Source organism: Colobus angolensis, unplaced genomic scaffold (assembly GCF_000951035.1).
Source record: "Colobus angolensis palliatus isolate OR3802 unplaced genomic scaffold, Cang.pa_1.0 Scaffold129, whole genome shotgun sequence".
Classification (NCBI taxonomy): Eukaryota; Metazoa; Chordata; class Mammalia; order Primates; family Cercopithecidae; genus Colobus; species Colobus angolensis.
Window position 1 is genome coordinate 11,356,253 of NW_012114141.1, and position 15,804 is coordinate 11,372,056.

A 15,804-nucleotide genomic window follows, 5' to 3' on the forward strand; every position below is an offset into this window, starting at 1 on the left:
ATTTAAATGGGGGAAGGAAGTATCAGGATTAAATAATTTCACAGCTGGGTTCCATTTAACCTTTAAAGAACAGATAATTCCAATGCTGTGTAAACTAGTCTAGCCCATTGAAAAATATGAAAACCTCCTGAGTTTATTTTATGAATTATATAGATCAGTGGTTCTCATAGTGTGTTTCCTGGATCAGCAGCCTCAGCATCAGCATCTTATGGGACCTTGTTAAAAAGACAAATTATCTGTCATACCCCCAGACCTACTGAATCAGAAACTCTGGGGTTGGGCATCCAGGAATCCAAGATGATTCAAGTGCATGCTAAAGTGTGAAAACCACTGCTGTAGAGGTAGCTGGCCTGCATCTTATATACAAAAGGCTACAGGTTGGGTAGGGGTGGTGGATGTAGCATCAATACCCTAGGGTTGAGACTTCCGCTAGCAATAGAAGTTGCATGTGTAGGGTAAGGTCAAGGGGGATTACAATTACTGGTATTAATATTAGTAGCTGCTTACATAAGGGTAGAAATCATAAGTGGTAATTGATCTAAAACTAATTTAGACATGGCCATTTGCATACTGCATTCTCATTACCAAATGAGAAAAAGTATATTTTCATTGTAAAAGCAAACTGGTTACAGTGGGTTGGAAGCATTTTAATATATTTTAATAATGAGGTAAAGAGGTATGTGAATTTCACACCACAGACTTCAGGCATTTCACACCCATTCTTCTCTCATTTCCCTCTGTATCTACCGTAAAAAGTACTATTATTAGTTCAGTGTTTTAGATGAGGACAGAAAGGTTCAGAAAATTTCAGGAACTTTCCCGAGAATACCGAGTTCTATGCAGCATTCAAAATCAGGTTTACCTTCCTCTAATCGTGCCTTGGCATCTCCTACTAAATTCTTAGAACTTTTTTTCCAAGACTGGGCTGACTCCCAAGAAATCTGAGTCTATCTCCTCCCCAATGGGCTTCTAAAAGTGTTTCTTCCAACAGATAACAAACATACTTCCTCCTCTTGTTAATTTAGACATGTTTCAAAGTAAAAGTCCTTCAATTTTGTTGTTGTTGTTGCTTTACCTCAGAAACTAACAAATCTTTACCCAGGCTATATAATAGAAACAATTTTAATATTAATAGCCTAGTCAGTCATTTGAGGATTAAGGGCCTGGGGTTTGCTTTGGCACGCAGAAGGAATATTGGTTACCTGCAATTCTGGTTTTCGGAAGGTTCATAACTGTAATAGATAGCAGCTCCCCGAATCTAAATTTCCTGGCACATGCCAGGCCTGCACTGGAAAGCTCAGATTTCCCCGCTTCAGACCACCCACGGGGAGGAGGCAGGAATCTGTCAACAGTGCGGTCTCCTCTATAAAGCTGCCTTCCACAGAGGGCTCTGGTTCCTCACACTGAGATGCAGTGCACAGGCCAAGATGATTGGGTTGTCATAAATACAGATTCCCTGAAAGCAGGATTTATAAATGGACTGGGGAACAAGGGAAAAATTCTCCCAAAGAAAAATAGCATACATTTTCTTTGTATTTGCCTGCGTGTATCTGGCTCATTTGGACTCTAGGAATGGTGGTGGCTGCATCACAAAATTTGCAAGGTGATCAGAACAACTGTTCTCAGTTTTTTCTAAGGCATAGCATACTTTGGCTACTGGGTCAAGAAATAAACTGTTAGGTTTACACCCTCTGCCTCCTGCCCATCGCTCAAAGTCCTTGAATTGGCACATTACTGTGCAGAATGTGATATACAACCCTGTAACCACGTAGGGTTGCAGTCTGATGAAACTTCTCAAGAGAGCTAAAATCTATCTGGATGTAAGCAGTTTTCTCTTTACTTTCCCACAATTAACTGAGAGTTTAGTAATCACTTATGGAGGCACACTATTTATTAGGAGCCAATTAATTAGTCTATCATATCTGGTTCTAAAAAAAGTCATACTTTAAAAGCAAACCACAATTACAGATCATTCCTTTTTTTCTCAAAATAAAAAAATGAATCCTCATATGAGAGTTCTTGGCTGTTTTTATAAATATAATAATAAATCATAATAAAACATTAATGTTACTTTCTTACTTGGCAATAAGTTTTAATTACACTAAACAAGTATATACTCATTGATGTTGGCAAGCAAATTTTGATATCCTGCACAGCGCCATGTGTATGCTGAACACTATCTGAAACCATGAATTATTTTTAAATTTACTGAAGAGAAATAACGTGGTAAAGTCAGAGCTAAAGTTTATTTGTTTAGAACATAAAAGGAGCACATGCTCATTGGAGAAAAAATTTACAACTACAGAAAAGCATTAAAAAATCACTAGTAATGCAACTATCCAGATCTCTCAATTCTTATTTCCTTTCGTTTCTTATGCATCTGTTGTTTCATATAGTTGAAATTCTAAATAAATTCCCTTTTTATTCTTTTCCACATAAAATGATAACTGAACCATTTTCCCATGCTGTAATCTCTTCATAAACAGCACTTTCAATGACTTCATATGGTTCACCATGTAGATATAACATTATGTATTTAACATTCTCCTATTGAAAGATATTTGGCTGATTTCCAAATACAAATAATGCCACAAATAACTTTCTGTGCCAAAATTTATTTCTGAATTATGGATGATTTTTTTAAGGAAATATTTTCAGAGGCATTCCAGAAGATCCCAAAATTACCGCTGGAAAGAATATGAATATTTAGTAAACTATTGATATAACTGCATATTGCTGTCCCGGACCATTTGCTGAAAGGGTCCTTCAAGAATTTCCCTGTGACTTCACTCTCTCCATACTCAAAGATTTCTGCCAGGTTCTGGTTGCCTTGAGCTGAAGTATAAAAGGTTGCCCCCAGGGGTTTCAGGCCATTAGCTAATGGCCTGCTTCCATAGTTCACTGTGGTCAAGTTAAGACTATGAGTATATATGGGCAACCACTGAAATAGTTTCTGTCCCATCGCTGCAGCCTCTGTGAATTTTGCCCACCCGGCAAAGAAAGTGAGAGGTTGAGTTTTGAAGAAGAGCAGGCTGTAAGTTGTCAGAAACATAGGGGAAGGGATGTTAGGTCGGACTGTAGAATAAGAACCACCATGGCACATGTTTACCTACGTAACAAACCTGCACTTCCTGCACATGTACCCTGGAACTTAAAATAAAAGTTGGAGGAAAAGAAAAAAAATTAAAAAATTAAAATTAAAATAAAAGAAGCTCTAGACAGTTGAACTTACTAAGGGAGATAGCAAGGAGTTAGAGTGTATTAAAATAATGATATTATCAATAACAATAATGGTTAGTTTGTTAGAAACATAGGCATAACTACTACCAAAATGCAGGTTTTAAAATTTGGAATTTTATGAAAGAATTAGGGAGCCTTAACAGCACAAGGTTAGGGTGTTATGAAGGTTTTCAGTGTCTTTGCCAAGCCTTATTTGAGGTCCTACTATGTAAAATCACTGGTGGATACAGAACATCCCTCTTGGTTGAAATATAAAGTAGAGTAGGTAGCTAAATAGGCAGAAATCATTCTGGAGTGAATGAAATCTTATAAAGACAAATAGACAAAAGTAAATTTGAGGCATGTGAAAAACTGCCTTGTTAAACAGGAGAATGGAAAATTGTTTTATTAATAGGTAGATTGTAATCTTTGGTCTTTTGTGTAGATGTGTACTTAGAACTCTATACTTACATTTTAAAATTTGTGTTCATCTTTAAATATACCATAATTAACGCTTTGCCCATGGTATAAACTCAATGAATATTTGCTCAATTTTAATTGAATATATTTTCTTTCTATAATTATTTGAATTGGAAATTTTCTATGCCTTTGAAGTAAAACTCTTCTTCATTTATGGAATAAGTTCATGTTCCCCTTTTGTTTTTGTGCCTCTATCAACCAAAAGTTCTAGAATCTTCCTTCCTGGGAAGGAAAGAAATAAACTGTTTATTTTCTTTGCCATTTAAACTGCCATACCCAAGCAACTCAGGCCCCAAACAGAACCTTTGCCCTTGCTGATCCCTTTGTCTGGAAAGCTCTTCCTTCTGGCTCCCATTTTTTGGCCAGGTCTAGCTGGAACACTGCTTCATCAGAGAGGCCATCTCTGACCACACAGCAAAAGTGGGTTCTACCTCCTTGTACTTCACATTTTTGTTATTTTCTACCTTACCTCCTTGGCCTTTTTGTATATGTATTACAATTTAAAATGATTCATTTATTTAAGTATTTAAAAATTCCAGTATTTTTCAAATTTTATAAGCTCATAATGAGAAATGTTTTACATTGATTCATGCACACACACACACACACATACACACACACATAACTGCAACAATAGTTTGAAAACAACACACTTAAGAAGGGCTAGTGGAATAAAGTTTTGTTTCTTTACTCTATTTGAGTTTGCTAATTAAAGGAGCAATCACAAAAGCTGTTTGTATCCCACTAACTGGACGTCATAATCCACTAACAGGGTGCAATCCAAAATTTGAACTATTGAGTTGTTTTCTGTCTATTCTCTCCACCCCTTCCCTTCAGCCTACAGAAAAAATGTAAGCTCCACAAGGTAATAAAATATCTACTGTATTTGTCTTATTTCTGGTACACAGTTGATATTCAGTAAATAGCTTTTGAATAAATCAATACATAAAAATGAATAAACTAATAATGTCTTGCTAAGTTCATTTTCCTTATTTTGTTATGCTTTTAAATAAAAATAATTATTTAAGTTGGAGCATCATTTCCTTTTTTGATAAAAGTATTTTTGGAATCTAATTTAATATTCAGGGATCCATTAAGCATTTCAAGGAAGATACTGACATTACTAAATTGTTCAGCAATGCACAGATTTTGAAAATACACTTGAAAAATAGAACTTTGATATGAACTTGTAAAATATGTAAGATGTATTATAAAACCACTGATCAAATAAATTAAAAAACTCCATTCCCCTATTCAGTGCTGTGTTGGGTAGAAAAGGGGTAAGTAAACAAACAAGTGGAAAAGTTAAGGAAGAACGTAGAGAAAAGGATTGCTTTGCACAGACATATGGCTTTGCTTCCCCAAAGCTATTGAGTACTGGGGAAGGCAAGTGGGCTTGCTACCCTAAATGGGAGCCATATATCACATTGGAAGCTCCGTGTCACAATTCTATTCTACTTACAAATGTTCCTCTATGTGCTTATTTAAAAATCTCTTTGTCAATGTGATTATTCAATCAGGCTACTACTTACTGTTTAATCTTTGTGAATATGGGAAAAAGGAATCCTGTTCAGAGTAACAAACTTTTCGTGTGACTTAAAAATTGTTTTCTATCTATAAGAATTTTCCATGATAGGAAATGATTTACCAAAAAACTTTGCTTTTTAAAAATAAAATGATGTGCTTTGATTTCATTTCTTAAAAGAGAAAGGGAAACAGAAGAGAGAAGACTTTCCTTTATTCAAAACCTTTCTTTACATAAACAACTACTTCTTCCAGAACTTCAGTGACCACTCATTTACTCTAAAGCAGTGACTCTCAAACTTCAGTGTGCATCAGAATCATCTGGAGGGCTCCTTAAACACAGATTGCTGGGACCCACCCCTAGAGCTTCTTTCTCATTAGGTCTGGTTTGGGGTCATAGAATTTGCAGTTCTAACAAGTTTTTAGGTGATGCTGATGCTTCTGGTCTGAGCACCACATTTTGGGAATCACTGCTCTAAAGCAATGATTCTCAACTACGGGCAATTTTATCTCTCAGTGGACATTTGGCAATGTCTGGAGACATGGTGATTGTCACCATTGGGTATGGGGGGTTCTCTATTGGCGTCTAGTGGGTAGAGGCCAGAGATGCTGTTAAATACCCTACAATGCACAGGACATTTCCCACCACAATTCATTATCTGGTCCAAAAAGTCGATTGTGCTGCTGTTCAAAAATCCTGCTCAAAAAGGAACTCTCTTTCTCATGGAAGGACATTGTTTAACGAGAGTTTAAATAATAGGTAAAACAAGAGCTACTCATTTCAGAAGCCTTCAACTAAAGTGGGATGATGTCACAGACATTAATTGGGTGGTGTCTCAAGCAGATATCTATGGTCATCTTTCTCTGTGTTTGTCTCTCCCACATTCACAAGTCTATTAAGCTTATAAAACACCACACAGCCTAGACATTTACTCATCCAAAATGTAAATGAGGATCTGTGTATGGCTGAAGAGGGATGGGAAGCCAGCTGGAATGAGGAAACACTTTTATTCCTCAAGGGGCCATAATCACTTTGTCCAAAGTAGATAGAATTCTGATCGAGGAAAATGTACATCCCAGGTAGGACAGAAAAATGGAGTTGGAAAGGCTTTGCGGTTAAGTAGAAGATGCAATATTTCTTTTAAATACTGTGTATTAATGAAAGAAGAACTTGCTTGACATCTTGGCCAGGGCTTAAGCAAAAGTAGGAGGATTTCGACGGTTCTCTATGATGCCCTCTCATCTCTCCTCTCCATCTTTCATAGACTCTTCCATCCATGTATTTTCAGAATTTCCAGAGCCCATTCTCTTTTAAGAAATGAAATCTGATCTTAGACTAGAAAAAAGAAAGGCATTTCACTAGCAGATGTGACATCTCCCTGTCTTCCCCTAAGCCTCTTTTTTATACCTGAGTCTGTATCTTAGCAAATGGTCCCCTGGGAGGTGGAAACTTAGGAATCATTCTTATTGTTCTTTTCATCTCCACCCCTATGTCATCCAGTTAATCACCAAGTGTTGTGAATTCCCCTTTTTAAATCTCTCTTCTGGACTCTTCATCCTTGCTTCTTCAATGTTGGTTCATACCAACATTATTTCTCACCTGGATTATAGAACAGCCTTGCAAATGGCCTGCCAACCTCAGCCCCTCTTCATACTCTATCCAGACTGAGCGGTCTACAACACTTATGTAATCTCACTGCTTAAAACCTCTCATTTACTACTAATAGGTCCAAAGACCTTGCAATGACTTATAAGGCTTTGTACACACAGGCCACCAATTACTTCTCATGCCTTGCTCCTCTTCTCTCCACTTTCTCCATCTTGCTATTGTGTTGCAACCATCCTGAACTTTTCTGGGTTCCATGAAAGTGTCATGTTTTCCCTTAACACTGTCTTTTTGCATGTGCTGTCTCCCCTGCCAAGAAAACTTGAATGCTTGCCCTTGCCTTCTGCCCTACTTCCCACTATTTCAATTCTCAGTTAAATGTCCTTCCTTTGGGAAGCTTTCCCTGACCTCTCAAGTCAGAGTTAGGTGCCCCACCCATGTGTTCTCATGGCACCTTGTAAAACTCCTCGTTGTAATTATCTTCTGTGGTAATTGTCTGGGTCCCCAGTAGTCTGAAAAGCAGCAAGAAAGTAGAGTCCTCATATCTATTTTCTTTTTATTTTTTTCATCATCATAGCTCTTGTACCTAGCACTGTACCTGGCACAGAGTAAATACTGACCATACTTCCTCATAGGTGGGAATTTAATGAAGTATATTATCCTGGCAAATAATGTAATGAAGCTGGTGAAAGAGATAAGTTTTGAGATACAAAAGGATCCTTCCCAGAGGTCCTTGAAATCAAACCATGCTTCCTACTTATATGCCCACATTTGTGTGGCAGAATCGTTACATAAAACTGAGCTCTCCTGCTAATTTTGTGAACTGATCTCCTTCTATAGCCTTCAATAATTTTCACGTTCTTTTTTCCTTCATTGTACATCTACCTAGATCAAAGAATCATAGGAAGCCAGTGTGGCTCAGCCATGGTGAGTGAGGGGGAGAAGAAGAGGGGGTGAGATCTGTGAGTCTGGGCCACATCACACAGGGCCTGGTAGGCCATGTGGAGGAGCGAAAATTTTATTTTTAGTCTAATGGAAAACCTTTAAAGAGTTTAAATCACAGTGGTGACTTCATCACTCTGGCTTCTTTGTGGAAAATGGGTTGGAGGATGATCCAAAAGTCCAAAGGGAAAGACCAGTTAATAGGCCATTGAAACATTTCAAAGGGAGGATGGTGGCTTGACCCAGGCGGACAGAAATGGAGATGGTGGGAGTGTGCAGACTCAGGATCTATTTTGGAGGCAGAATAGGTAGGAGTTGCTGGGAGTTTGGATTTCGGGGTGAGAGAAACAGGAAGCAAGTATGATTTCTAGGTTTCTGGATTAAATACCTGTGTGAATGGTGCTGCCATTTACTGAGATGGGAAGACAGCAACTCCTAATTTTCAAGGCTCAGCTCAGTCCTCACTTCCTCCATGAAAACTGTCATCAGCTCCAATCTCCAGCCTTCTCTCTTTCCTCTCAACCACATGGGAAATCATTGCCTGCACCACTCATCTTTTCAGGAGTATGTGCTGAACTCCTCAACCTGGCTCACATTCCTTGAAGGTGAGGGACCCCTTTCACATCCAGCAATGCCTTGAATGTAGTGCTCCATCAGATTTGCTGCTTGGGGAATTAAAGACAATTCCCATGCAGCAAACATCCTTGAAGCTGCTAAGAATATCTTGCCACCCACGGGACTAAATGTTCACATCCTCCAGTTCATATCTCAATTGAACATTTTAAAAAGCCCATTACCAAAAGCCATTGAAAAATATGTTTCTCTCTAGTTCTTAAAGAAAGGCATTTAATGTCTATTATACACTGTATTATTATTTAGTATTATCCCTTTTCACTTGATATATAGTTACTTTTCTTTCCCATTATTAAGTATTATCTTAAAATGCAACCTCATTTCCTCTTGTATTAAATAGAAATTGAGGATAAGTTTCTCCTCACTGAAAACACTTTGAAGTATTTCAAGTACATTTCCTTTTCTACACTGTTCATTCACAGTTTGGTTCAAAAGCTTTTTTAAAAAAAAAAAAAACTTGAAGATACCATAATATCACCTTTCAGTTCATTTTTAAAGTTTTTCAGAAATATAAATCTGATGCAAATTTGGAGTTAGACATTTATTGTAGCTTCCCACACAAAGCTAGAATGCTGTCTCTAATATTCTTAACAGTAAAAAGGGAACGTAATCATGAAGAACTTACGCAGAGACAGGAATTAGGCTTTTTCTTGTTCTTCTTTTCAATTCATGACCTTTGAGAAGGACTTAGAAAAGTATATTTTTGTTCATAATCTACTCTAATACTGAGATAGGTGTTTAATACACCTGCTGTCATTTAACTAGCCCAATCACTTAATGACAGATTTTTAGCTCCATTTCATGGATATCTGGCAGGATTTAATGATTTGTTTGCGGACACACAGCTAGAAGAAGCACGTCTGCATCCAAATCCAGGTCTTCGTGCATCTAAAGCTCAAGGTATCCCTCTTTCCCAAAGGATGAAAATCTTTTCTTGAGGGAAATACAGGACAAGTGTCTTCCTTGCTCTGTGCTTCAGTCCTTCTCATGCTTAAAAATAGCTGTAATCACTCCTGCAGTCTTTCCTTCTCCAGATCACACACTTCCAATTCTTTCAGCCTTTCTTTATAACATGGAACACCCCAAACCCTCAGCTTCTACAACGCCATTCTTTCAAACATATTCCAGTTGTCCTCTCAAGTGTGGTACTCGAGGAAACTAAATGTCTTTCAAAGCATGGCACTAGGAATGGATTACATTTTTTTCTAATTCATATATTCCTGCAGGGTCTTATTTTAGAATAGGAAGGTAATTTATTTCCCTTTTACAAGTCTCCTTAACATTTTTAAAGTTTAAAAAACACAGCATTATAATCCATATCACTGTATTACCCTCCTTCCTCTCCCTGCCCCCAATAGAAAAGCTTGAAATTTAGGAATTATATTTTCTTTGTCTTTTAACTCCAATTCAGGACACATGAGAATTACTGGACAAGTACGCTTATGTAATCCCACCCTCAGGAAGGATACATTAGAATTTTAAGAGAAGTTGACCATTGGAAGCCTATGCCCTGATGGACATGTCTTGACCCACACATTAATTGCAACACAGTCTCCTTCGGTGTTCATACAGAGAGCATCACCAGGGTGGTTTGACACTTACCCTGCTGTCCTCTGGGCTTTCAGGACCTGTGGACATCACTACATCCTCCGCATGAGCTTCTCATTCTCTACTTCCAAGTCAGATAGAATGAAGGCATTCTAAACAAATAAACTGCCTGGGACCCAAAGCCACGTCCCACACTTACACGGCTAAGCTATCCCAATTATACGTTCTTGAAACGCACCTTAGAGGCCTGTGGTGACTGACGCTTGGCTGGCGTCATGGCTGTGTGGATTTTGCCACATAATGCACCCAGACAAACAGCTCACCACTCCAGGCTGCCCTCTCTGGCTCAGGATTCTACACTGTGCCTTGCAGCCCGCTATAGGAGCCAGCATTGCAGCAGGAAGATGAGCAAAGCTTGTGGTAACCTAAACCCCTAGTGAAATGAGACTCCTATAGCACTGGGAGGCTGCCTGGACAGCTAACACCTGACATGCTACCTTATCCACATCTACAGACCCTGTTACGATTAGAACTTTACTCCCCTCTCAACTCCAATATACTTACACCAGCCTGATAATAATAATTGCAGGGAGAAGTAGTTCACTCCACTAATTATGCTGCTTATAACTGGCACAGAGAGCAGTGATAATTGGCTTAAAGTAGGGTTTTATGATCCTCATATGTTGAAAGTTTCCTTGGGTTTGAAGCCATTATGATTCAGATTTGAAAATTGTGAGGATGAATTTCAAATATCTCTGCTGCTTCTGGTTTTTTTTTTTTTTTTTTTTTAGGAAAGCATTATTCTGAAAGTGCTCCATGTGGCAACTCTTGTTTGCTCCTGAGGTGCCCAGCTATGAATTTAAAATGCTTTATTGCACTCTTCAGAGAACATGTTTCTGCTGGTGTGTAAGGCCTGGAAGCTGTCTGCATGCCAAGGCAATGCCCCCTAAATGAAGTCTTACATAAACCTGACAAAGTATCTTTAGACAGAAGTAATCTCAATGGGCTACTACAGAGTCATGAAAATAGCTGCTGGTCAACAACCAAAACAAAATTTGGCTGAGCACATACTTCTAAAAGCCTGAACCACAGGACAATTATACCAATAACATTTCATCATAATAATATATTTTTAAACATACTGGCATATTCTTTTCTCTCCTCTTTCCATCCTTTCCTTCCTTTTTTCTCCCTCTTTTCCCTTCTCCCTTGGTTCCTTCCTTCCTTTTTTCCTTTCAGAAGACATTGTGCTCACACTCCCCCCCTTTCTTCTTCCTTCTCTCTCTCTTGCTCACCATTGTTCTCCTCCCCCACCACATGCTAGAGTTCAGACTCTACATTTAATTGTCAACTCACCTGATGCTCCTAGATTCTAAACAACCTACACTGCAAATTAACATCCTCTCTTGAATTATTGCAATGTTATCCAAACCAGATCTCTCTAGAAGGTGGTTTATCAACTCTCTCCTCTACTTAATAACCCTCAATGACTTCCCACCAGGTACAAGCTAAAGTCCTACTCTTCAGCCACACATACAAGACCCCCACACCCAGCCCCAAGTACCACCTTCCACCAGTCCTATTCCTAACTTCAGTCTCCACAGCACACCTTAAAGCATCTCCCACCCCTCGGCACCCTTGACACCTCCCAAACAAGCTCTGCCTTATCACGACTCAGAACTGCCCTGTCTGTTCACTCCTTTTCATGAAGGCTGAGCCTGTATTTCAGGCAGAAGCCCTTCCCTAACTTCCTCAGGCAAAGTTAGTGAATTTCCTCCTCAGGTTAACATTGTATTACAAACATTTATTACTATCTGTCTCCCCAAATAGGTTAAGAGTTTCTGGGGCAAAAGTGTCACTGACTCACCCACCAGGCAGTTGCTCAACAAAGGTTTGCTGAATGAACTTTGTTCCTTTGAGTTTATCCTGTATATTTTATAAGTAAAAGGAAGCAACATAGTATGGTGTCTACAAATATGAGCGTGCGGGTTCAAATTCCACCTGTGACTTGAGCAGGTTATTTAATATCTTGGTGCCTCAGTTTCCCCATATGTGGAAACTTTCCAACTCTACGGTGCTTGTGAGAAGTAAACAAGTTGCTACGTAGTTGGAATACTGCAAGGAAAATCAAAAGAGGCGCATGCTACCTGAGTGTTTGTTACATATAATGGAGGTAATTATGATACCCCATGGCTGCTTCTGTTGTGCTCAGGGCAGAAGGTTCCCGACACCATCAGGACTGGTTTAATTTCAACGAGCAGATCTTTTATTAGAAATGTAAGTGTCTGCCTTACTCCTCCAATCAAAAGAGAGATGCTAACACCAAGAACATTACTCAATTCCATAAGAAGACTAAAAGTGGGCTTATGCCACACTCAGAGCCATTGCACTGGCTAGGGTGTTGGGTCTGGAAGGCATACACAACACAACACAACACAACAAAACAAAACAAAAACCTAGTTAAGAAACTATAATTCAATTCTTAGACTATCATATATGGGAAAATTCACATTGGTTCTAAACTGTTAAATAGAAAATATGTCTGTATTCACAAAAAGAGATAGAAGTCTAACTTCAGCCAGGTACAGTGGCTCATGCCTGTAATCCTAGCATTTTTAGAGGCCAAGGTGGGCAGACTGCTTAAACCCAGTAGTTCAAGAACAGCCTGGGAAACATGGCAAAATCTCATCTCTACTAAAAATGCAAAAAGTTAGCCAGGTATGGTGGTGTGTGCCTGGAGTCCTAGCTACCTGGGAGACTCAGTGGGGAGGATCACCTGACCCTCAGGAAGTCAGGGATGCAGTGAGCTATGATGGCACTCTATCTTGTCTCAAAAAAGAACGAACGAATGAATGAATGAGAAGGAAGGACAGACGGAAGGAAGGAAGGAAGGAAGGAAGGAAGGAAGGGGCCTAACTTCAAACAATTTAGCTTCAAAAAGTGAGTAGAAGCCAAAATTCAGTGTTCAGAGATAGTCAAAAGGAAGTATTGATTCTTTTTGTTTGCAGGTAAACCAAAAGGGAGATTCTCTGGGTTGAAATTCTGCAAAATATATTTTCACTGAAGTACACCCTTCATGATGAGCCCTGTACGCATCTTGGTTATATCTTTTGCAAGTGCCTCCTGCGTGTGCCTTATGCTCCAGCTGTGTCAACAACCTTCGAGAAACCTGTGCAGAAGCTCACCTTCACACCTTTGCTTGGTAGCTGCCTTGCCTGGGATGCCCCCCTTCTCGTTGTAACACTCACTCAGGTGACCACTTTTCCTGGGAAGACTTTCTCTTGCTCTCTTCAAGGACCTTTGCTCCAAGCCCCCTGAAAATACAAACACATTTTGCAAAGCATTTATCACACCGCATGACAACTGTGTGTTCACTTTCCCACTCCCTCATTAGACAGTGAGTCTTTCAAAAGAGAGATGGACTGTGTCTATCTCCCTGTTGCTTTCCCAATGCTCAGCACAGTGCCTGGAACAAAGTATGTGCTCAATAAATGCTCACTGGATATTATTGGACAGGATTCCCTGTGTATGTAGAAGCAAATTCATTGCCAAATACCTATGGTAGCAATGTTGGGTCCTCCTCTGTGCATTGTTTATCAAGGCCATGCCCTGGGGATACCACACTAGGGATGTGGCTGAGGAATTTTCACATCTGACTAAGCTGAGATGATTGTACAATTATACATCACTTCTCTCTGGAAAGAGAAATAGTTAGGATTCCTTAAAAGGGTTAGGAATTCCTTAAAAACCATTGCACATGCAGTAGCCTGAACCAAGAATTTAAAAGCTTCTACATGACATTCAATGTTTATGACTCACTTATTTTAGGTGAAAATGCAAAGGAGTGTGCATCTTAAAGCCATAATGAGAGACTATTACATACCCACTATAATGACTAAAATTTAAAAAGACTAACATTACCAAGTATTGTAGAAGATATGGAGCAACTCAAGTCTCTTACACTGTTGGGGACACTGTAAATTTCTATAACCACTTCGGAAAGCTGATTGAAAGTTTTTAATAAAATTAAACATATATCTACCCTATAGGCTAGCAAATCTTTCCTGAGATTTATATCCAAGAGAAATGCATATGTCCACCAAAAGACAGTCCCAAACTGGAAACAACCCAGTTTTCTGTTACACAAGAAAATGAATAAACATACTGTGGTATGTCCATGTACTCAACACTACCCTGCAATAAAAAAAAAATACTGACATATGTAACAACAGGTATGAATCTTACAAATGTTATATTGAGCAAAAAATGTCAAATACAAAGAATGTGTATTATGTAATATGTAAAAGAAGTTCAATAACAGATAAAAACATTTATCAATGGTGATGAAATTCAGAAAAGTGGTAACCCTGGTATGGGGCAGGCAGTGACAGAGAGGGGCATGGGCAACCTTCAGAGTTGCTGGAAATGTTTTGTGTGTTCTTCTAAGTGGTAGTTATTCGGGTACACAACTACACAAAAAAATGGAGCCTTATATGCTTTAGTATATGCATGTTATAGCATACTAAACAGTTTTCACAAACTCGATGGACAGATCCCCTAGATGAGCAGAAGGGACAAAACACCCCATCACCCATATAAAATTCAGAGAATAGGTCATATACACCCTTGTTTGTTCAGGGAGAAAGATCATCACTGAGAAAAGGCTGACACATGTTCCAATGGAGCTGGCATGGTTGTGGAGCACAGCATTATGGCAAACTCAGTGTATTCAAACAACTGAGGGCAAGGACATCCACTGCTCTGGATGTCACACCTGTAGCATAACTCCCTTTTGGGGATGAGTGCACATCTCAGCTGTACTCTCTATTATGGGAGTCTAGCAACAGAGGCCCTTCTCAGTCATATACTTTCAGTCAAGTCATTGCTTTGGGTGTCACTTTTGTGAAAGTCATTTCGTAAAAGAATAATGCTAAAACCCTCCGAAGAGTGTAAGTATACTAAAACCAGAAGCGAGAAAATAAAAAACATTTAAAAAAACCAACTTTGCAGAAATGTGAGGTGACTACAAGATGATCAGAAATCTCAAATACTTGAAGTCTGCTGTGTCTGCCAGGCCTGTCCAATAGAAAGGAAAGAGATGCTCCAGAAAAATGTATTGTCTTCTCTTTACCAAACAGGGCTTTGGCTCCTAATGAGAGTTGAACCGGATTATCACATGAGGACCTACAGACCTTCTTTCACTCTTTCAGTGTTTCTCAACAAGGACATTATGGAATTTGGGGCAGGACAAATGTTTGGGTGCAGGACTGCCCTTGTTCTGAATGTCCTAAAGGCCAGTAGCATCCCAGCCCTTCCATCACTGTGATACCAACAAAATGTATGAACATGTTTCTGAGTTGAGAACCAGCACTGATGTTTTGGCAGAAGACTTAATTGGCATCCTGATGGCCTAATCCACCCTGAATTAGAATCTACAGTCTTCTGGTTGGTGTTTCTAGTATTAAATATCAAGAGTAAATATCTAATGTTAAATATAATATTAATAACAAATTAGTCAACATTTGACAAAAAAAGAGGGAGGACTTTGCTCAAAGGTCCAACTTTCCAATTCCTTAAGAAGTGACTCATTGAACTTACCCACCCAACCTTTGCTGGCATTTGCATTTGCAATCTTGGACTTGAAGCCTATGTGGCAGGAAGGTCAAGCAGCCAGGCACTTATTTCCTTTCTCCTCTGTCCATTGGGTCTCACCAATTAGATTGTGAAAGGAGGAAGCTAGCAGAGAAGATGATAGAAGGAGCCATCTCTTTAAGGCCTGGAGCAGAGCTCATCTAAGCCACCACCCTGGTCTCTTTCTCTTACCAACCCTTTCCCCCAGGAGGACAGAGTTT

The 15,804-nt window shown here is 39.1% G+C and overlaps 1 protein-coding gene across 2 annotated transcripts in view; it reads right to left on the reverse strand.

The window, feature by feature from the left end:
- The window catches only part of THRB (thyroid hormone receptor, beta), a 209,025-nt gene that overhangs the window by 178,259 nt on the left and 14,962 nt on the right, over positions 1-15,804 (reverse strand). Inside the window, exon 2 of one of the 2 annotated variants that reach the window (XM_011933770.1) lies at positions 13,138-13,266. The exons of the other annotated variant lie outside the window; for it this stretch is intronic. The gene's annotated coding sequence lies outside the window, so the exon portion shown is untranslated. The remainder of the gene's footprint in view (positions 1-13,137; positions 13,267-15,804) is intronic. 2 annotated transcript variants of the gene reach the window in all.